The sequence below is a fragment of the Pelophylax lessonae genome (genome assembly GCF_965119305.1).
Source record: "Pelophylax lessonae genome assembly, chromosome: 4".
In the NCBI taxonomy this organism is placed as follows: domain Eukaryota; kingdom Metazoa; phylum Chordata; class Amphibia; order Anura; family Ranidae; genus Pelophylax; species Pelophylax lessonae.
Genome location: NC_138771.1, coordinates 77,659,200 through 77,683,066, shown reverse-complemented (window position 1 = coordinate 77,683,066; position 23,867 = coordinate 77,659,200). Strand labels below are relative to the sequence as shown.

At 42.6% G+C, this 23,867-nt stretch overlaps 1 pseudogene across 1 annotated transcript; it reads left to right on the top strand.

The window, feature by feature from the left end:
* The first annotated feature begins 413 nt into the window (after nt 1-413).
* Nucleotides 414-23,214, top strand: LOC309552350 (migration and invasion enhancer 1-like; annotated as a pseudogene). Its single transcript, XR_014226108.1, has 4 exons — nt 414-570; nt 10,457-10,554; nt 20,077-20,153; nt 22,956-23,214. The product of XR_014226108.1 is annotated as a migration and invasion enhancer 1-like (transcript).
* Nucleotides 23,215-23,867: the final 653 nt, after the last annotated feature.

Here is a 23,867-nt window from a genome sequence, read left to right as displayed (position 1 = left end):
CGGCCGCAATTGGGTTCCGAAAAATAACTGTATTCACAAGTGGGTCTTGGCCCAAAAAAGTTTGGGAAGCTCTGATTTTACACATCCTAAGTGGCCCTCCAGATATCGAGAAATGGGAACTTACATCAGGTCAAGCTGGACCAAAAAAAAAGATAATAGCTTGCATTTCGCTTTTACTGCTTTAAGCGTAGATCATGAGCTGAACAGCCGCACAAGATGAGCTCATCATTTAGCAGAATCTGGACCAGCAGATTTCAGCTGGACTGGCTGGGGATGTGTCTGGAATCTGTGCATGTGGCAGGCCATCACCGAGATATCACTGGCTGCTCTATGGATACACTCCCAGTCTGCATTGGGCTCTATTGTGTTGCTGGTTTCATCTGACATCTGGTTTCATCTGTCACATGACCACAGAGAACACGCTCACAATGACTAGGCAGCTTTTCTGGTTCTTCCTGTATCTGTGATCTCTTTGCTGCTTTAAATAGAGGCACCCCAGTCCTAGAGAGCACAACAAAGCAGCAAGATGACGAGCCAGAGCCAAGCTGTGAGGATCCATGTAGAGTACTGGTAAGTCTATCATCGGGTATCTGATGATCAAATGGTCATCTTCCATTATTGCGGACCTATAATCGCAGGACTTGTATTCAATGGTATTACATGACGTGACGTGAGTTAAGCTGGATACACACAATACAACTTTTGTTTGATTTCCTTTAGATTTACCTCCTTCAACTATGTAGCGCATGGCTCTGTCTGATTGCATACACATTGAAAGTGTTTAGGTTTGACCTCATATTATATGGTTTTTGGTAAATCGAAAGAAAAAAAATCTATAGAAAATTGTATAGTGTCTATTCAGCTTAAGAGCACAGTGGGGAATATTTACTAAAACTGGAGAGTGCAAAATCTGGTGCAGCTCTGCATAGAAACCAATCAGCTTCCAGGTTTTTTGTCAAAGTTTAATTGAACAATCTGAAGTTAGAAGCTGATTGGCTACCATACAGAGCTGCACCAGATTGGCTACCATACAGAGCTGCACCAGATTGGCTACCATACACAGATGATTGGCTAACATACACAGATTATTGGCTACCATACACAGCTGCACCAAATTGGCTACCATACACAGATGATTGGCTACAATACACAGCTGCACCAGATTGGCTACCATACACAGATGATTTGCTACTAAACACAGATGATTTGCTACTAAACACAGATGATTAGCTACCATTCACAGCTGCACCAGATTGGCTACCATACACAGATGATTGGCTACCATGCAAAGCTGCACCAGATTGGCTACCATACACAGATGATTTGCTACCATACACAGATGATTGGCTACCATACGCAGATGATTGGCTACCATACACAGTTGCACCAGATTGGCTACCATACACAGATGATTTGCTACCATACACAGATGATTGGCTACCATACATAGATGATTGGCTACCATACACAGATGATTGGCTACCATACATAGATGATTGGCTACCATACACAGATGATTGGCTACCATACATAGATGATTGGCTACCATACACAGATGATTGGCTACCATACACAGATGATTGGCTACCATACACAGATGATTGGCTACCATACATAGATGATTGGCTACCATACACCAGATTCTGAGTGCTCCAGTCTTAGTAAATTTTTCCCAATGTTTTTTCTTAAAGGAAATCTTTCCTTTGAGTAGCATGAAATCCGCTATCGCTGAGTAAATGATAGTTGCCAGCCTGTTATCCTGATTTTCATGCTAGTAAATGTAGAATAACTGAAACAAATATCCCCAGTCTGCCTTTTCTTTTGCTAACATTACACGGCTTGATTTTCTCTCATGTAACCCAGAGTGAGAGAAACTCCCCCCCGTCCCCCGTCTATGTTATACAATGTAGATTGTGTTGAAGAGTTGGGGCACCCACAGCTGTCTGAATACATTGGTTCTGCCAAACAGTGATTGTATCTGATAACATTGTTCTGCCGTGATGCTTGCAGAGCCACCTAAAGTGGGGTACACACTAGTAGAAAATCTGCTGAAAATTCCCATCCGAGGTAAAATCGTACGATTTTCGGCTAGTGTGTACACAACTTTCAGCAGCCGATGCCGACATTTTCAACGAAAAAAAACGGAGGGACAAACACCAAAATTTTTATCATCCGTCCCCAGATGACCAATTTTAGTTTAATGTGTATGCAGTACGTCCGCGAAAAAACGGATAGGAAAGACCGCGCATGATCTAAAGTTGCTGACTACCCGGAAGTCTAGGAACAAATGTCCCAAAAAAAAATTGGAAAAATTGGAGAAATTTCCTGAACATTATGCACCGTCAACTAAAAATGGTAATGAACGCTGAGCAAGAGAGAGAAAAATCGGAGGATATTTCGTCCGATTTTCGTCGTGTGTACGGGCCTTAAGAGCCCTTTCACACTGAGACAATTCTAAACTGCCCATAAAACGCTGAGCGTATTTGCAGCACTTTTGCGGGACTTTTCAGACGCTTTTGAGGCATTTGCGGTGCGCTTTTAAAAGGATACGTGACTCAAAAATTTCTCCAAAAACCATTTTGAGGCGCTTTTGAAGCAAATTTCAGATGCTTTTTGGGCGCTTTTCAGGCTCTTCCCATTCATTTCAATGGAGAGGGGCTTTTTTGAGGCGCTTTTTTTTTTTAGTTTTCCAAACATGCTCCAAAGATGCTGCATGCCGGATTTTTTTCACCGCACTGCCAGCGCACCGCCCCAGTGCGAAAGCATTCATAGATTTTAGCATTTTTCATGAGCTTTTCAGGTGTTTTTTTATAACGCCAAAGCGCTTGAAAAACTCCTCAGTGTGAAAGGGCTTTAATGCCTTGTACACACAATCAGATAATTGGACGGCTTATTGTTCATATTTTGTTGCATGATACCAATATCGAATTCAACAATGTGTACTAAACGTATGATTTTTTTTTTTGTACGATTCTGGAAAAGCTTCCTTGTTTCCTAACTACGTTTTAGGTAGTGCAAAACAAAAACAATGGCAGCCAGGCTTTTTCCCGGGTTATTTTCATGTTTCTGATCATGTGTGGTCTTTGTCTATCGATTTTTACCAGACGCATACTGTACTGATTAAATGATTGTCATTCACTAGGCTATCGTACGACAAAAGTTTTCGTGTTTGTCCCTTCAGATTTTGTAGACGAAATGTCGTGATCGGCTGTTGAAAGCTGTGTACTAACGATCAGATTATCGTGCGATCAATTCAAAAGCAATTTTTTTCGTACGATTATCAGATCGTGTGTTCAAGGCATTCGGCTCAAACTTTGAATGATTTAGCAAAAATTCAAGGTGTCTATGGTCAGCCATTTGTTGAGCCAGGTAATGTTTGCAGGACCACGCTTGGCTCCAATTTGGAGCTGTCTTTGGCCACCCCTTTCTAGCCAGTGACTTAAGCTGGCAGTTAGATTTTTTCCTTCTGCATTTTGAACAAAAAAAAAAATTGTCAGACTCCCCTATCGTGCTGTACAATGCAGATGGAGGAATCTCCTGCTACGGCTATGGTATTCTGACAGCTGGCACCAGAAGCCCTGAACAGCAGCTGCGTCTAAATGAATACAGCTGCTGCTTGACCAACAATTTTCCACTCGGCACCTTCAATTTTTCAATTTGAAGATGTCAGGGGGAGAGTAGTAATATAAACAAATTTTGGTCAGTTCATTAGGCTCCATTCACACTGACGCGACTTGTCAGCCTGACAATTCGCGGCCCCTCGCGGTCCATTGACTGCTACAGGACCCGTTCTAATAGGAGAGACACAAGTAGCTCCGACTTAGAAAAAGGGTCCTGTACTACTTCGGGGCGACCTGGAGGCGACTTGCATACACTTCCATTATGTGAAGTCCATGCAAGTCGCGCCGAAGTCGCGGTGCACGGGACTTCACAGGTCGCCCCCGAAGTCGTGCAGAAGTCGTGCCGCTTCATTGTGAATGCGGTCTTAGGAACCACCCACAATTTCAATACTGTATTGCCAGCTTTAGAAAGTATTAAAACCAGAGGGTCAGCTAACTGCCAGGCAACTAGCATTTCCAGAAAGAGGTCAGTACTAGAAGGGTTTCCTTTGAAATGTCTAAATGCAAGGGGCTTAGTAAAATAAAATCATCTACTGGGGTACAAATATAGCACAGTTGTTTCTTGGGTTGTAGGCTTTTGAAATCACATTGCTGGAACAACATTCTCATACACATTGCACACCGCCCTTAGGCTCGGTTCACATTAGTGCGATGGCAGACATCGCATGTGATTCGGAGTGCACTGCTCTGAAAATCACATGCGATGTCTGTGCGATGTGAATTCAGCCATACAGATAGTATGGCTGTATTCGCATCTGATTCGGCACAAACACGCACAGGACCCTTTTTTGGTTATGCAGCAGAATCGGATCGCATGCTGGTTCACACCTATGCGATCCGATTCATGGCCGAATGTCAGATCACAACTGCGATATGTGAACTGATCTGGGGGTGTCGTTAACTTTGAATTGACACCCCCAGCGATTCGCATATGGCAGTGTGAACTGCCTGTCCTGGGAATGCGATGCGGGAACCCACAGTAGATTGGCAGGGTTCCTGCATTGCATAAGTCTGAACTGGGATTTACACATAGTTAATATGTTCTTGGGTAACCATTATGTAACACATACATACCCTGGCCATTGCGCACAATTTTAATATGTATTACATACTGTATGGCACAGAGCAATGCCAAATTAAAGTTGAATAGACTAAAAAAATGAACGCTACATAAATTATATTTTTACTATAGTCCTAATAAACCTTCTATAATCGCTGAGGATTACCCCTGACCTAAAGCATTTCTGTGACACTGTAGGCAGGTATAGGTCACTATGCAATTAAACATGTAAAGATAGCACTTTTTTACTGCACATTTTACAGTGACAAAAAGCATTACATCTACTGGGGTATTCTGACTGCTGACCAAAATCTTAGGCCAATTTAGTGTTACACACTGAGCACTTAGCACCCTAAAGCAGCAGAACCACATTTCAAAATTGTAGAAGAATTCAGCCTACCTTTCAAAAGAAATTCCAAGTCAAATGAGCTAGCAAACTCTGCAGCAGTGCTGAAGTCAGAAGGTTCAATTATTATTATTATTGTTATTATTATTATATAGTAGGGCTGCAACTAACGATTAATTTGACTGTCGACTAATCTATCGATTATTTTTATTTTATTTTTTTTTGCTTAATTGTTTTTTTTATTAGCTAATTAATCCTGTAATTAATACAGACCCCTCAGTAAGCCCCCCTCCCAGTACAGACCCCACAGAAAGCCCTCCCACCTAGTACAGACCACTTAGTAAGCCCCCCCCCCTCCCAGTGCAGACCCCTCAGTAAGCCCTCCCACCTAGTACAGCTGGCAGACCCCATGAACCCCAATAACAGATCCTATACACCCCCAGCTGGCAGACCCCATGAACCCCAATGACAGATCCCATGCACCCCAATGACAGATCCCATGTACCACCAGCTAGCAGACCCCATGAACCCCAATGACAGACCCCATGAACCCCAATGACAGATCCTATACACCCCCAGCTGGCAGACCCCATGAACCCCAATGACAGATCCCATGCACCCCAATGACAGACCCCATGTACCACCAGCTAGCAGACCCCAAGAACCCCAATGACAGGCCCCATGTACCACCAGCTAGCAGACCCCATGAACCCCAATGACAGATCCTATACACCCCCAGCTGGCAGACCCTATGAACCCCAATGCCAGATCCCATGCACCCCAATGACAGATCCCATGTACCACCAGCTAGCAGACCCCAAGAACCCCAATAACAGACCCCATGTACCCCAATGACAGATCCCATGTACCACCAGCTAGCAGACCCCATGAACCCCAATGACAGACCCCATGTACCCCAATGACAGATCCCATGTACCACCAGCTAGTAGACCCCATGAACCCCAATGACAGATCCCATGCACCCCAATGACAGATCCCATGCACCCCAATGACAGATCCCATGTACCACCAGCTAGCAGACCCCATGAACCCCAATGACAGACCCCATGTACCCCAATGACAGATCCCATGTACCACCAGCTAGAAGACCCCATGAACCCCAATGACAGACGCCATGTACCACCAGCTAGCAGACCCCAAGAACCCCAATGACAGACCCCATGTACCCCAATGACAGATCCCATGTACCACCAGCTAGAAGACCCCATGAACCCCAATGACAGACCCCATGTACCCCAATGACAGATCCCATGTACCACCAGCTAGCAGACCCCATGAACCCCAATGACAGACCCCATGAACCCCAATGACAGATCCTATACACCCCAAGCAGGCAGACTCCATGAATCCCCAACAACAGATCCCACACACCCCCCAGCTGGCAGACCCCCATGTACCCCCCACTGACAGGTCCAATAGACTCTAATGACAGGTCCCATGTCCCCCCAGTATTAGATCCCATGTCTCCCATGCACCCCAATTCCAATCCCAGCATATGACTCCAGACATTCACTTAGTAAATGCCCCTCCCAGGTCTATGACCACCGCGGTCTTCTCTCCCCCCGTCCCCAGCCCCTCGTACGGCGGCATCTCCTCCTCCCCGGGCCCGGTGTTCTGCTGCTGCGCACTGATTTCTCCCGGCCGGCAATACCTCAAGCGGCGCTGCTGCCGGCCAGGGGGCGTGTGACGTCACACGTTGACGCCTTTCACGCACGTCGACGATTTTTTGTAGTCGACGCGTCGTGGCAGCCCTATTATATAGGCTTTATATAGCGCCGACAGTTTACGCAGCGCTTTACAACTTGAGGGTAGAGGGTACAACTGCAATACACTTTAACCACTTTAGCCTCGGAGGATTTGGCTGCTCAATGACCAGGCCCTATTTTGCGTTAATTTAATGGACAATTGCGCGGTCGTGCTGCGCTGTACCCGAAATTGATGTCCTTTTTTTACCCACAAATAGAGCTTTCTTTTGGTGTTACTTGATCACCTGTGCGATTTTTATTTTTTGCGCTATAAACAAAAAAACAGTGACAATTTTGAAAAAATTACAATATTTTTCACATTCTGCTATATGAAATTAAAAAAAAAATGTAAAAATCAAAATTTTTTAACATTTTAGGCCAATTTGTTTTCTGCTACATATTTTTGGTAAAAAAAAAATCGCAATAAGTGTATTTTGATTAGTTTGTGCAAAAGTTATTGCTTTTACTATATATGGAAAAGATTTTTGTCATTTTTATTGTTTTCTTTTTTTTACTAGTAATGGCAGCGATCTTTTTTTTTTTTTTTTTGCGGGACTGCGACATTGCGGCGGACAGATCGGACCCTTGACTGACATTTTTGACACTTTTGGGGGTACCAGTGACATTACTACAGTAATCAGTGCTATAAATATGCACTGTTACTGTAAAAATGACACTGGCAGGGAAGGGGTTAACATTACTGGTGATCAGTGGGTTAAATGTGTCCCTAGGGGCATGAATCTAACTGTTAGGGGGCGTGGCTTGTATAGTAATCACAGAGACATATGATCCTATATAGTAGGATCACATAGCCTCTGTGATCACTTCAGGGAGAATGACAGACGGCTGTGTTTACATCATCTGTCTGTCCTTCTCTCTCAGCTGCGGGAGATCGTGAGTGGCTGGCGGCCATCGGAGCCACCGGTCAGACGCACTGGCTCCCCAGCTAACGAGCGGGGGGCAAGAACGCGCCGCCGTCAACGCGTGCTCGCCCCCTAGAGTCTCCTGAGAGCGAGCAATGTAGTATAACGTCGCTTTGCCCAGGAGTGGAAGCCTGCCGCAGTAAAACTGCGGTGGGCGGTCGTTATTTGGTTAATACAGTAGGAATCAGATGGCCCTGCTCATTAGAGCTTACAAATAGGACTTATTCTAACGTGTGGCTATTATTGTCACCCCTCTAAAAAGCGATCCAAAGTGAAATGTTTTTCAGAGGGCATTTGACAGGCAGTGAGGCTACATGTGGCCTCCTCACTGCCTGTTTTAACCCTTAAAATGCCAACTCACCACACAACGTAACTGTGTCTGTTGTGGCACAGCCCCATTCATTGCAATGGGTTCAACTGTGATACCACCCACCGAATGCAACATTCCACTTCTTTTTATAGCCATGGCCATAAAGATAGGCGTAGTGGTTGTGGCATGTATACAGCCATAAGAAGTTGCACTCCTGTGTTTAGGTGGACGTTCATGGGACATCCACAGCTCAGCTGCTTGCTTTCCCTGCTGGCTGCCTGTGTGAATGAGCCCCTGGTTTATCTTTAGTTTAGTTCTCTGAAATTCCTGCAGTAAGAATCCAGAGAATTCCATGACTGTGGGTTGGGGGTGTCTCCTCTATGTTACTTGCCTGTCTGTGTCACCCATCCTATTTGGATTTGCAAGGCAGCTTTAAATGTGATTTAATCTTTGTGTGAAATGTCTGAAAGGTCAGGCTTTATGTACATTATCTCACAAAAGTATGTACACCCCTCACATTTTTGTAAATATTTTATTATATCTTTTCATGTGACAACACTGAAGAAATGACACTTTGCTACAATGTAAAGTAGTGAGTGTACAGCTTGTATAACAGTGTAAATTTGCTGTCCCCTCAAAATAACTCAACACACAGCCATTAATGTCTAAACTGCTGGCAACAAAAGTGAGTACACCCCTAAGTCAAAAAGTCCAAATTGGGCCCAAAGTGTCAATATTTTGTGTGGCCACCATTATTTTCCTGCACTGCCTTAACTCTTTTGGGCATGGAGTTCACCAGAGCTTCACAGGTTGCCACTGGAGTTCTCTGCCACTCCTCCATGACGACATCACAGAGCTGGTCGAGGTTAGAGACCTTGCGCTCCTCCACCTTTCGTTTGAGGATGCCCCACAGATGCTCAATAGGGTTTAGGTCAAAATGGCAAGTCCATCGCCTTTACCCTTAGCTTCTTTAGCAAGGCAGTGGTTGCCTTGGAGGTGTGTTTGGGGTCGTTATCATGTTGGAATACTGCCCTGGGGTTCAGTCTCCGAAGGGAGGGGATCATGCTCTGTTTCAGTATGTCACAGTCATTCATGGTTCCCTCAACGAACTGTAGCTCCCCAGTGCCGGCAGCACTCATGCAGCCCCAGACCATGACATTCTCACCACCATGCTTGACTGTAGGTAAGACACACTTGTCTTTGTTCTCCTGGTTGCCGCCACACACGCTTGACACCATCTGAACCAAATAAGTTTATCTTGGTCTCATCAGACCACAGGACATGGTTCCAGTAATCCATGTCCTTAGTCTGCTTGTCTTTAGCAAACTGCGGCTTTCTTGTGCATCATCTTTAGTAGTGGATTCCTTCTGGGACGACAGCCATGCAGACCAATTTGATGCAGTGTGCAGCGTATGGTCTGAGCACTGACAGGCTGACACCCTACCCCTTCAATCTCTGCAGCAATGCTGGCAGCACTCCTATGTCTATTTCCCAAAGACAACCTCTGGATATGACGCTGAGCACGTGCAACTCAACTTCTTTGGTCTACCATGGTGAGGCCTGTTCTGAGTGGAACCTGTCCTGTTACTCCGCTGTATGGTCTTGGCCACCATGCTGCAGCTCAGTTTCAGGGTCTTGGCAATCTTTTTATAGCCTAGGCCATCTTTACGTAGAGCAACAATTATTTTTTTCAGATCCTCAGAGAGTTCTTTGCCATGAGGTTCCATGTTGAACTTCCAGTGACCAATATGAGAGAGTGAGAGCGATAACACCAAATTGAACACACCTGCTCCCCATTCACACCTGAGACCTTGTAACACCAACGAGTCACAAGACACCGGGGAGGGAAAATTGCAATCTGGGACCAATTTGGACTTATTCACTTAGGGGTGTACTCACTTTTATTACCAGCTGTTTTGACATTAATGGCTGTGTGAGATATTTTGAGGGGACAGCAAATTTACACTGTTATACAAGCTGTACACTCACTACTTTATATTGTAGCAAAGTGTCATTTCTTCAGTATTGTCACATGAAAAGATATAATAAAATATTTACAAAAATGTGAGGGGTGCACCCTTTTTTTGTGAGATACCGTATGTGAGATACAGCATGAAGAATGCAATAGGTCTGTTTGTAATGATGGGGGGGTGTTCCCAAACAGGTAAGTAAAGGGGTTCCCAGTTTATGGATAACTGTGTTAGCATAATGAGTCGGGACCTAAAAGTCCCATCGCTGGATGCGGGAGCCCCCTACACTCACCTGTCAGGACTAAATCTCAATAGTGATTCTTTACAAAGACAAAGTACAGATGACCGCATGGACAGAGTTCTTAGAACACTATATTGTATTTTTTAATTTTATTGAATTTATTTGATAAATTAGAATCAAAGAGCTTTGGTTAATGATTCTTTATTTTTGTATTTCCCAGTGGTAGGTGAGGATATCAGGCCCGTTATCAGGAGCTTGCATCTGAGATCAAGGAGCATGTACCTGATGCGGAGATCACTGGTGGCGTAGGAAGGACTGGTAAGTTTACTGATCTGTTTCAGATTATTTGACTTTTCCATGTAGGAAAACGGTTTACACTCACACACAGATCCAGAAGAATGCAGCATGCATGTTCTGAGCTAGTATTTTGGAAAATTCTGAAGCAAATGGATTAGCATGACAACCATGCAACTAGCATTTTCAGATGTTGTCTATGATTTCTCCAAGTATTGGTTTTACTTGTTAAAAAAAATAAAAATAGACCTTTCTGGGCTTGTATTAATATTAGATTGTATCCTATTATTATAAAGACTTATTCTATGATTTGTCCAGTTTATATTGACACATTGATAGATTGACTTCAGATGGATTGAAACTCAGCCAGTTCTATGACTGGCTTCTATTTCCACCATGACCTCCCCTAGAAGTCATTACCTAGAGCAGAACTGAGCTTCACTACATGATAGCAATTCTGCTCCAGAGAAATATTATAATTATTACATTACCTGTAGATATTGTTACCGATCAAAAAAAAAAAAAATTGTGATGTTACAGATAAAAAAAATTGCCTTGGCTAACTTACAATATGACGTTTGAATCTACAGAAATTTGCCTTTGACCTATTTTAACCTCTTCAGCTTCAGAAAGTTTACCCCTCTTCATAACCAAGCCATTTTTTTTTCAATTCGGCACTGCGTTATTTTAACTGACAATTGCGCGGTTGTGCGACGCTGTACACAAATAAAATTGATGTCCTTTTTTCCCCCACAAATAGAGCTTTCTTTTGGTGGTATTTCATCACCTCTGCTGTTTTTAAATGTTTGCGCTATAAACAAACAAAACCCGACAATTTTGAAAAATAAACAATATTTTTTTACTTTCTGCTATAAAACGTATCAAATAAAAAAATGTAAAAAGATCAAATTTCTTCTTCAATTTAGGCCAATATGTATTCTTCTACAAATTTTTGGTTAAAAAAAACCCTCAATAAGGGCATATTGTATGGTTGACGCAAAAGTTATAGCGTCTACAAACTATGTGATATTTTTATAGTAATAGTGGCGATCAGCGACTTATAGTGGGACTGTGATATTTCAGCAGACAATTCGGACACTAAGTGACTTTTGACACTTTTTTGGGTACCAGTGATACTAATACAGCGATCAGTGCTAAATAATATGCACTGTAACTGTACTAATGACACTGGCAGGGAAGGGGTTAACAGGTGCAATCAAAGGGTTAAATGTGTTCCCTGGGAGTGTTTTCTAACTGTGTGGAAGGTGCTTGTACTGTAAGAAGACAGAAATCCATGTTCCTGCTTAGCAGAAATACAAGAGCTCGTCTTCCCCTGTCACAGAATGGCGATCTGCCTTGTTTACATAGGCGAAACGCCGTTCTGTCTGCCTCGGGGAGCGATCGGCGGGTCCTGGCAGACATTGGTTCCGCCGAACCCGCTGATTCGCTCCTGCTGTGTCCAATAACAGTGGGAGCTGGTTGCTGGCAGCGCCCCAGATCCAGGAAACGAAATAACGTTACAGATACGTGATTTTGCGCTGAAGTAGTGCCGCAGTATATATGTGTGGGGCGGTCCGGAAGCTGTTATACACAATATGGCATTATGTGTACAGAAATATACAGTACATGTACACTATGGAACGCGTATACAAAGTACAAATCCATGAAACATATAAATAGTTAGACTTTGCTTTGTGCTTTATCTTATCTCGTAGGAATGCAGTGCCATTCACCCAGATTTTATGCATTTTTTTCCTTTCAGACACAAGCAGTTTTCTTTCTTCTGAAATGAATTATTGGAATTTGAGCGCTTCCCTGAGCATTGTTTATTTCTGATTACCTGGCTGTAGAGTTCAGTTTGGGCGTATTCCAAACTCGTGTCTAGCCAAACACCAAACTGGAAGTCTACTTGCCCTCTGTATTTTCTGATTTAGGCCTCATGCACACTGGGTATTGTAAACTCGGTTCCTCCTGACAGGGAAAAATCTGAGGTAAAAACTCACCTAAGCTGCGTTTTTTCCAAACCAGTTTAGACGAGTTTAGCAGCTGTTTGGCCATTTATTTATTTATTTTATTGGCCAGAATTTTAATTTATTCTGGAAATTGAAATAAATGATGAAGTGCTAAATGTGCCTAGTGTTTAGGTGCATTTAGCAGCATTTGGCGCTTTTTTTATGCCCAAAAGCTCTTCTGAACGTGATTCATCTGCATTCAGGAGAGGAGCATTTCACTGCCTCTAAACGCTGCTGCTTCTAAACTCTGGTAAAAGCCTATGGGGGAGATTTACTAAAACTAGTGCACACAGAATCTGGTCTAGCCGTGCATAGTAACCAATCAGCTTCTAACTTTAGCTTGTTCAATTAAAGAGTAACTCCACTTTTATTGAGAAAAAAAACTTTCCCTCTGGGTGATCTCTATACATTGTAAGGATTTTAATAAACTTTGTTGCAGATTCCTTCCTTTTGTTATTCTGAAGAAATCATTGATTGTTCCTCTGTGCTGAGTGAGTCTAGTTGGAGTGGTTTCATAATTATCAATCAGCTGGGGCAGCTGCTGGGCTCTAATGAAGAAAGCTGCTGGACCTGCATCCCTTTAGACGTGTTTCTATTGGGGGTATCTCACCAAAAATGAGATTTTTGTTGCAGGGGATGCCAGAAATCTGACTTGTATCTTAAGCTGGATACACACTATACAACTTTTGTGGTTGGATTTCCTTTATGTTTACCTTCAACTATGTAGTGCAAGGGCCTGCCTGATTGCATACACATTGAAAGTGTTTAGATTTGACCTCATATTATATGGTTTTGGTAAATCTAAAGGAAAAAATCTAAAGACAGTTGTATAGTGTGTATGGCCAGCCTTAGGCAGACTTCTGGGAAAATTGGTGAGCCAATCACACAAGCAGGAAATTATGTTTCAGTATACATTCTGTGTACAGAACACCTCCAGGTGCATTGCATTTTCAGAAAATTACAACAGCTGCAGATTGATTTTTAATAACATTCAATTACAATATGATTTGTGTCACAATTATATACACTATATTATTTTTTCTTTATTTGCCATTTTTTTCCCCCACGAAACTGGACTTACCCTTTAATCTTTGACAATAAAACCTGGAAGCTGATTGGTTATTATACACAACTGCACTAGATTCTGCATGCACTAGTTTTACTAAATCTCCCCCTATGTGTGCATGGACACATAGGGGTTTATTTACTAAAGGCCAATCCAAAGGCACCTGCAAGTGCACTTGGAAGTGCAATCACTGTAGATCTGAAGGGGACATGCAAGGAAAATCAAAAACAGCATTTTCCTTGCATATGATTGGATGATAGAAATCAGCAGAGCTTTCCCTCAATTCAGAGATTCCCATCAGATCTACAGCGACTGCACTTCCTAGTGCACTTGTAGTGCACAATGGTTTTGTCTTTAGTAAATCATCTTCATAGGCTTTTATTGAGTTGAGTTGGGCTTTGGAAAAAAAAAAACTCCTAAAAGTGGATTTAGGAGCACCAGTGTGCATGAGGCCTTACTAACCCACAAGAAGTAGGTAAATCAGATGTTCTGACTTCACTTTGACTTCACTTGCTCCATGCTTGTGTCAGTTCAGGAACTTGGGTATTTAAAACCAGAGAGAGCCAAGAGATGGAGATTTGGCAATGGCTGTACTCCATGAGCTCAGGTTTTCTTTGTAAACGTCAAGAATGCTTCTATTTAATGATTTTAAAAAAAAAATTCTCTATTGTGTTAGAATTTTGTCTAGAAAAACTGTGAAAAACAGTATAAGTACTGCAAACTTGGGAATCCTAAACCATCAGGGTAGGTAGACAGGTTCATTTGGTTGATAAGCAGACTGGTTGGTGAGTTGGTCTTCCATGTGCTCTTTGCTGTGAAGGCCATTTTGTTTGTTAGTGATGTAATATTGGTCAGGGGACACACTGGACACCTTGCTGCCATTGTGCTATGTGCTGGGTGTCCAGTGTAACCCTGTACCTTTTAAGGCGGATGGGGCTACTTACAGGCCCACCTGCCTCCTATCTATCCATTAGAATGTATGTGCTCCCACTGTGGAGACTCTCATAGATTTACAGGAGTTAGGACTGCAGGCAATACAGGGTGCCGTGAAGTGACCCTGCAGCTTATGCATGTGTTTGCAAATGTGTGCTAACTAACCCTCTGTTTTTAACACATACTGTTAGGTTCAGTTGGTAAGCAGACTGGTTGGTGAGTTGAGCTGGGAGTTTCTCTGGTTTTGTCTTGTTGGTATATACCATGGCTCATAGTCATGTCCCTTCATCTCTTATGCATGTGGTCTATAACAGGGCCATCCACTTGGATCACTGTGGGCTACATGACCCAGGGTGACCTTCCTTCGGGACCCACAAAACAGTGCTCAGTGCAGAATGGCAGCGAATTGCTGCAGTCCAGAATGTTTTCTGCATTACAGCACCCAGCATGACCTGTTGGCATGGTAATCTACTGATCACTCGGTCCAACAGAGATAGTGTAGTTTCAGTTCAATAGGGTGGTAGGAAGTAGTGCGGCAGAGTGCCACATCCACCAAATAAGGGGAGGGGAGTTTATTACTGCCTCTATCACCCAAGGGGGAAGGAGGGAGGATTTAGTGCTGCCACTGAATGTGGAACTAAACCCTCCTATCCTTTTCAGCTTTGAAAGCTGCCATCTTAGCTTCTGTTTGATCTGCAGTTGCCATGGTGCTGCCCATGTGATCAGTTGTGACACCAGTCATTTGATGGCTTGACAGTTCAGTTGAGAACACTAGTAACTGTGACGTCATCATTCATGGCTTCAGGGCAGGTCCGTAGACCCACACCCTACCATCTGTAAATAGAGTAAAACTGACACGTATATAAAGTAGAGTAACTAAATGTGAGAGTGAATAAATAAGAGAGGTACCAATGTTGTGCACAATAGCTAGGACTTGCAGCCTGTGAACAAAAATTTCCCAGTCTCACCCATGAGGCGATGTGCAGAAAAAAAAGGTGCCATTGTCAAGTGGTTGTTCTCACAGTGGTATCCTAAACCCATAGTGATGCTAGGAGCACCCCTGGGTCACCATTCCCCAGGGGCATTTGCACCACAGGCTCTCTGCCTCCCCAACCCCTGGCCAGGCAAGGTAGCACCATTCAAACAAGGAGGCATTGGACCCCCTCAGAATCCCCCTATTACAGTGATCTCTAGCTTCCACAGGGATCCCATGGGTTTGTGAATTGTGAAATGCGGCTCTCACTCTACATATCAGCAGCTCTCAGCATATCATAGGCCGGCCATAGACGTGTATGGGCAGGCTGATTGTACCAAGTTGACCCATCGTACAACCAGCCTGCCGGATTTTACTTGTGATTATTGTTAGCGACTGCTATAGCCACTAGCAATAATCACTGTCTTCTCCCAGCGGAGACGGCTTTCCTTGCCAGGAGATCACAATTGCTCAGTGGGAGGGATACAACTATCAGCATTGTCTGTGTTGATGGGGGAATTGTGAAAATTTGATTGGACACAGGGGATGCCATTCAGCGGGCCTGGCGGACCCAATGTTCGCCGGCCACCTGCGATCATTCCTGGGAGAGGCAGAACGGAATCTGCATATGTAAACAAGGTAGATTGCCGTTCTGACAGTGGAGAAGATGGAGATCTTGTGTTCTAGCTAAGCAGAAACGTCCATCTCTGTCTTCTCAGTCAGAGCAACCCCCGGACAGTTAAAAAGCACCCCAGAGGGACACATTTAGCCATTTGATCGCCCCTGGTGTTAACCCCTTCCCTGCAAGGGTCATTGGTACAGTAACAGTGCATATCTTTAGCATTGATCACTGTATTATTGCCACTGGTCCCCAAAAAAGTGTTAGAAGGGTCTGTTAGATGTCCGATTTGTCCGCGGCAATGTTGCAGTCCTGCTAAAAATCGCTAATCACCACTATTACTAGTAAATAAAAATAAAAATTCCATAAAAATATCCCATCTTTTGTAGACGCTATAACTTTTGCGCAAACCAACTAATATACGTTTATTGGTTGTTTTTTAACCAAAAATATGTAGCAAAATGCAAATTGGCCTAAATTGATATAGAAATCTGAATTTTTCAATTTTTTTACTGGATATGTTTTATAGCAGAAAGTAAAAAATATTGTTTTTTTTTTTTTCTTTTCAAAATTGTCTTTTTTTTGGTTATACTGCAAAAAATAAATATCCCAGAGGTGATCAAACACCACTAAAAGAAAGCTTTATTTGTGTGAAAAAAGGACATTGATTTAATGTGGGTACAGCGTCGCACGACTGCGCAATTGTCAGCTAAAGTAACACAGTGACGTATCGCAAAAAATGGCCTGGTCATTAGGGGGTAAAACCTTCCGGGGCTGAAGTGGTTAATTTAAATATAAAATATTTCAATGAAATAGCTTTGCCTGGAGTTCGGGTTTAAAGAAAAACACCTCTTATAACTTGAGGAGAAAGGCCATTGTCAAGCACAGGGGTCTCTAAATTTTCTAAACAAAGGGCCAGTTTACTATCCTTCAGACTTTGAAGGGGCCGGACTGTGGTCAGTGAGAGTAGAAAATGCCCAGAGTCTATGGGAGTAAACAATGCTCCATCATTATAAAACAGTGTAACAAAATCCGCGCTAGGTAAGTAAGACTCAAAAAGCTGCACTCTAAAAAAATTGTGATACCAATTCTGGTAATATATGTGTCAAAGCAGCGCTATATATTAAACAAGTAATGTTCAAATTAATTATTGCAATATGAAACCGCAAAATAAAGTGCAAAAAGTGCAATATTAAACAGCAAATTATAAGTGCAATATGAAACAGCAAATATTTAAACATGCATGTTCCAATAAGAAACAGTATATAAAGTGCCAAATGGAACAGCATTCAATAAATTGCGGATATACATCCAACACTTAACTGCATAAAAGTAACAACAAATGTACAAACGCGCATGGTGCATATATAGATATCCTTATGTTGTAATAAAAAGAAAATTGTGAAGTCCATAGTGAGAACAAAGACCATTAGCATGAGTTCTTCCAACCCAGGTGTAAAGCCTGGTACACACAATCAGATTATCGGACACATTTTTGTCTGTTTTTTGTTGCATGCTCGTCTCATAAGGAAAGTGAAGAGGTTACTTTCATACGGAAATTCTCCTAAGACAGAATTCAACTTCAGAAGTGATGTCATGTGCTAAATTGTTTTGTATGTACAGTATTCTTTCGTTTCCGAGCATGCCTAGTCTTGCTCTTACTATTTTTGTTCTGGAGAAAACTGTACTAATTAAACGAAAATCCGACGTTGTGTTCACATACAATATAAGTTTTATAGCCTGCACATTCAGTTTTTGTCATCCGAAAATTCGTAATCTGCTGTGGAAAGCACCATACTAATGATCCGAAAATCGGCAGATCCTTAGGGCTCTTTCACACGGGCGATCCAATCAGATCCGCCTGTCAGTTTTTTAGGCGGATCTGATCGGATCCTCCATGCAGCTCTATGGGGCAGCGGGTGTCAGCGGAGACACCTCCGCTGACACCCGCTGCCATCCGTATCCGATCCTGTCCGTGAAATCTGGACGGATGGAAACCCTATTTTTCCATCCGTTCAGTAATCGGATCGGATCGGATGAGAGCGGACAGGCGGTCCGCTCTCATCCGATCCCCCATAGAGGGCAGCGGGGGCTGAGACACCTCCCTCTCCGCTCTGCAAGACGGAGCTGTCATCCACCAGCTCAGCGGGGATCGCGGATCGATCCCCGCTGAGCAACACGGATCCGCCTACAGAGGCGGACCGTGTGAAAGAGCCCTTAGTCGGACGAAATTTTACTTTTGATTTTCTTATCATGTGTACGGGCCTTAATGGGTTCTACCACCGCATTTTACCTTTGAGCCCATCTTTTCTGGTAAGGTGCCTGGTGATTATTATTATTATAATTATGGACTTCACAATTTTCTTTTTATTACGACATAAGGATATTTATCCTTATAAACCATGCTTATGGCACAATTGTTGCAACTTTTATGCACGGTTAAGTGTTGGATGTATATCCACAATTTATTGAATGCTGTTCCATGTTGCACTCTCTGGCACTTTATATACTGTTTCTTATTGGAACATGCATGTTTAAATATTTGCTGTCTCATATTGCACTTATAGTTTGCTGCTCCATATTGCACTTTTTGCACTTTATTTTACTGTTTCATATTGCAACTATTTGAACATTATTTGTTCGATATATAGCACTACTTTGACACATATATTACGACAATTGGTATAACAATTTTTTTAACAAGCTGCTTTTTGAGTCTTACTTACCTAGCGCGGATTTGTTTACACTGTTTTATAATGATGGGGCATTGTTTACTCCCATCGACTCTGGGCATTTTCTACTCTCACTGACCACAGTCCGGCCCCCTCGAAGTCTGAAGGATAGTAAACTGACTCTTTGTTTAGAAAATATGGAAACCTCTGTGCTTGACAATGGCCTTCCATATCCCACTTTTTGCACTTTATTTTCATATTGAAATTATTTGCACATTATTTGTCTATATTTGATCTATAGCGCTGCTTTGACACATATAATGCCCCATCATTGGTGTCAGTAGGAGGAATAGTGCCCCATCGTTGGTGTCAGTGGGAGGAATAGTGCCCCATTATTGGTGTCAGTGGGAGGAATAGTGCCCCATCATTGGTGTCAGTGGGAGGAATATAGCCCCATCGTTGGTGTCAGTAGGAGGAATAGTGCCCCATCGTTGGTGTCAGTGGGAGGAATAGTGCCCCATCATTGGTGTCAGTGGGAGGAATAGTGCCCCATCATTGGTGTCAGTGGGAGGAATAGTGCCCCAGTTGGTGTCAGTGATTAGAATAGTGCCCCATCATTGGTGTCAGTGGGAGGGATAGTGCCCCATCATTGGTGTCAGTGGGAGGAATATAGCCCCATCGTTGGTGTCAGTGGGAGGAATAGCGCCCCATCGTTGGTGTCAGTGGGAGGAATAGTGCCCCATCATTGGTGTCAGTGGGAGGAATAGTGCCCCAGTTGGTGTAAGTGAGTAGAATAGTGCCCCATCATTGGTGTCAGTGGGTGCAATAGTGCCCCATCGTTGGTGTCAGTGGGAAATATTGTTTCCTTTTGTTGGTTGCAGTGGGAAAAATTGTGCCCTTTTGTTGGTGTCAGTGGAAAGAATAGTGCCCCATCATTAGTGTCAGTGGAAAGAATAGTGCCGTGCCACTGATGTCAGTGAGAGGAACAGTGCCCAAGAGCCGCATAATGGCAAGCAAAGGGCCACAGTTTGGAGACCACTGGTCAAGAACTGCTTGGAGGGATCATTTCCCCGCAACCCCTAGTAGCGGTCTTGTCACATGAGCCTTTGGGTTGAACCATACAAAGGTTGGTATTAAATACTGATTGAAACACTGACTTTAGGTTTTACTATGACTTGACCTTCTATCACTGTCTGTGATATTGAATGTATGTGAACACATTACATTCCTGCTTATGACGGTCCTCACCACTGTAATCTTTCTTTCAACAGGCAGCTTTGAAGTTAAAGTTAACGATGAGCTGATCTTCTCCAAGCTGGAATGTGGCGGCTTTCCGTTTGCAAAAGATGTAAGTTTCGGAATGATCACTGAAACAAGACAACCCTTTCCATGCGTAATAATTCGCTCTGAATGAATGTAGATTGAAAGTTGTGGAATATTTGGTTTGTTCATATAGCCAGGTTTGGTTTTATGAGAGGTCCTGGTCAGATATTGTAGAATTGCACTACAGGTTTGTATGTATGGGTTTATTATCACACCAAGGTAAGGTTTTGGAACCAAAGTAAGCAGTAATCTGACATATTTCCATTAAGTTTCCATTGAATAACTCCAGAAATAAGGGTTGCAGCAACTTCGGAACATGTTTTCCTTCACTTCCTTCCTGCAGCTAAAGCTGACCATACACTATGTGAATTTTATTTTTGGTACCTAATGAACTGGCCAAAGTTCACTACATGGGCAGCCCTGTCACCATCTTCCCACCTGACATTCTTCTGCTGAAATATCAAAGGCGCTTGATATATCTTGTCCCCAACCCCTCTCCATCCGAATCCACTTATCAACTATTTTCGGGCTCAAGGGGAAGCTGCCTTGGACTCCACAACGACTGGGCCGGTCAGCAGCAGCAGCTTGCTCTGTGGGCTATATGGCAATTGGCTACTTTAACTAGCATTGCGCGGTCAGGCAACGCTGTACCCAAATGAAATTTTTACCATTTTTTTTCCACACAAATAGAGCTTTCCTTTGGTGGTATTTGATCACCTATGGGTTTGTGATACAGATGATAAAAGACAAAGAATTAAAAAATATATATATTTTTTTACTTTCTGCTTAAACATATCGTATAAAAATAAAAAAAAAAAATAGAATTTCTTCATGAATTTAGGCCAAAATGTATTCAGATATGTGAACCAGCACAAAGCGGTCGTCCTGCGGCAGTATATCTGCGTGGGGCGGTCGGACAGTGACTAATCCAGTCTACTGTTTACATTGTATTCCAGGAATCCTGGGGTTTAGGAGCAAAGCACTGCACTTGGCATATTTACAGACTTCCAATAGCAGCTCCCTGCTAATAATGATTTAGAGAGATGGCTTCTGATAGTGGCTCACTGCTAATAACAATTTAAAGGGCCAGCTACCAATAGCAGAACACTGCTAATTACAATTTAAAGTGGTTGTCAAGGGACAAAGTTTTTTTACTTTCATGCATTCTATGCATGAAGGTAAAAACCTTCTGTGAGCAGCAGTACTCCAAACCCCCCTAAGACTTACCTGAGCCCCCCTCTCAATCCAGCAATGTCCACGAGAGGCTTGCCTCTCCGGGAACTCGCACGCCCGATTTGATTGGCTTTTGGCCGCAGTGGGAGCCATTGGCTCACACTGGCTGTCAATCACAGCCAGTGGGCCAATCAGGAGATGGATGGGGTGGGGCTGAGTCACGGCTCCATGTGTGAATGGAGCCACAGAGCCCCAGGTTAGGCTGCTCTGTGCAAAACCATTGCACAGAGCAGGTAAGTATAACATGCTTGTTATTGTTAGAAAAAAGAAAAACAAGACTTTAGTAGATGTCCGATAAGTTAAAACTGGTCCAACGAGGTCTGTCTTTGAATATGATGACATTTATGAAAATGACATTTATGGATCTTTGAAGGTCTATTGCAATGGTCCCTAAACTGTGGCCTGGGCGCCGGATATGGCCCTTTGTTTGCCTTTATCTGGCCCTTGGGGCAGTTTTCCTCCCACTGACACAAATGATGGGGCACCATTTCTCCCATTGATACCAATGATGGGGCACCATTCCTCCCATTGACACCATCAATGGGGCACTATTCCTCCCACTGACCCCAAAGATGGGGCACTATTCCCATTAAAACCAATTTTACTCTGTATTTTTACCATCATCTTGTTGCATGCTATCACATCCACATGTACCATATACTATGAAGAGTTTCCCACTTAGTCTATGCTATCATGAGACTGTTTCTACTTCTCTCTGCAAGGAGATCTCTTTTCCTTATAGGGCATTGTGTTGGATGACATATAAAACTCAATACAATTCTTTAACTACAAAACCAATAATGGGGCATTTCTTATGTCCCAGTGTTAATTTTGGCAGCAAATTTCAATTTAGTTTTAGTCTTAGGACTAAAATGGCATTTTAGTTTTACTCCTATTTTAGTCTTCTGCAAGTGTTTTAGTTTTAGTCGTATTTAGTCGACTAAAACTCCAGTATATTTTAGTCGACTAAAACGCCCTACATTTTAGTCGACTTAAACTAATTTTAGTAATCTATAATGGAATGGGCTTAGTTCAATTGTAATTTGTAATGCATTATTTTAGCATTTCTCTACAATTTACAAACTCATTATATATACTACTGCTGGTCCTGGAGTGAAAAATCTAATATGTTATTACTTATGCTTTGAGCATGCACCAGTGTTAGTTTTTGGCAGCAAATTTCAATTTAGTTTTAGTTCTAGTCTTTTGACTAAAATGCCATTTTAGTTTTAGTCGTATTTTAGTCTTAAGACTAAAATGCCATTTTAGTTTTAGTCGTATTTTAGTCATCTGAATTGTCTTAGTCGACGAAAACGTTTTAGTCGGTTTTAGTCGACGAAATTAACACTGTTATGTCCACTGATGCATTATCTACTCCTACTGACTACAGTCTGGCCCCTTGAAGCCTGAAGGACTATAAACTGTCCCTTTGCTTAGAATGTTTGGAGACCTCTGGTCTATTGGACTGTTTTTTGTCAATTGACACTGGCTCAACCTTGCAGAATATGGTTTTATGTCAGGAAGTTGGTAGTTAAAAATACTGGATGATGATGATGATGAAAATAATGACAATGAAAAACAAATGTCTTTTTAGATCATAGAGGCTGTGCAGAAGATGAAAGATGGCAAGAAAGCTGAGAAAGTCGTCAGGAACAAGAAAGCATGCACTATCCAGTAGAGTGCAGCTGGTATGGAAGACTTGAAGATGGTCTGCCTTACAGACCAGGGCAGGTTCTATTAATGACTGGTTTCGTCAAAAAGCAGAGGAAATCATGAAGATCCTTAGAGTCTGTTCCTAAAGGCTGTAAGACAACTTATTCATGTCTATATGGAATAAAATTTCTTAACAGTGATCGGTTATTCAGTTTTGTCATTTTTACCTGTAAGCATTTTCTAATTATTTAATTCCTTCCTTGAATTGAACTGATATGTTTTGGAAGAAGCACTCCCGCTGATTTTTAAACTCCACCTTTATATCATTTCATTTACAAATTTAAATTTTTGAGGGATTATTAAAGAAGTGCTTTAAATTCCAGGCACAATCCTATAATTGCAGTTCTCCCAGATTCTAGTATCAGGGTGGTGTAAACAAACTAATGGAATCCTGTGCTGAGAAATACGAAGGCTGCCATCACTGACCTCATTCTAGCTGAAAGGGTTACTAAACCTACAACAGTAAAATCAATGTGTATATGCAGTAAAGCATGCTTGTTACACTAACTGTGGAACCTAAGGGGTTAATCCTCCACATTGTGTAAAAAGGCTGTTTGATCCTGTCTTCTCTGATCCTCCACTCCTTCCACTGACTTCTAATAATTTTCTGATAACACAGAGTCATGGAGTCAGGCTGCACATGCTCAGTTTGGCGTGTATTGCTAGAGAGGTTTTTTTTTTTCCCCTGGGAGGATGCATGTGATCAGCACAGGGCCAATCAGCACTGTCGTGAGAAAGAGAGAAATGCGCCTCTAAGTGCAATATTAAAAGGTTTATTATAGAGTACAAGGGG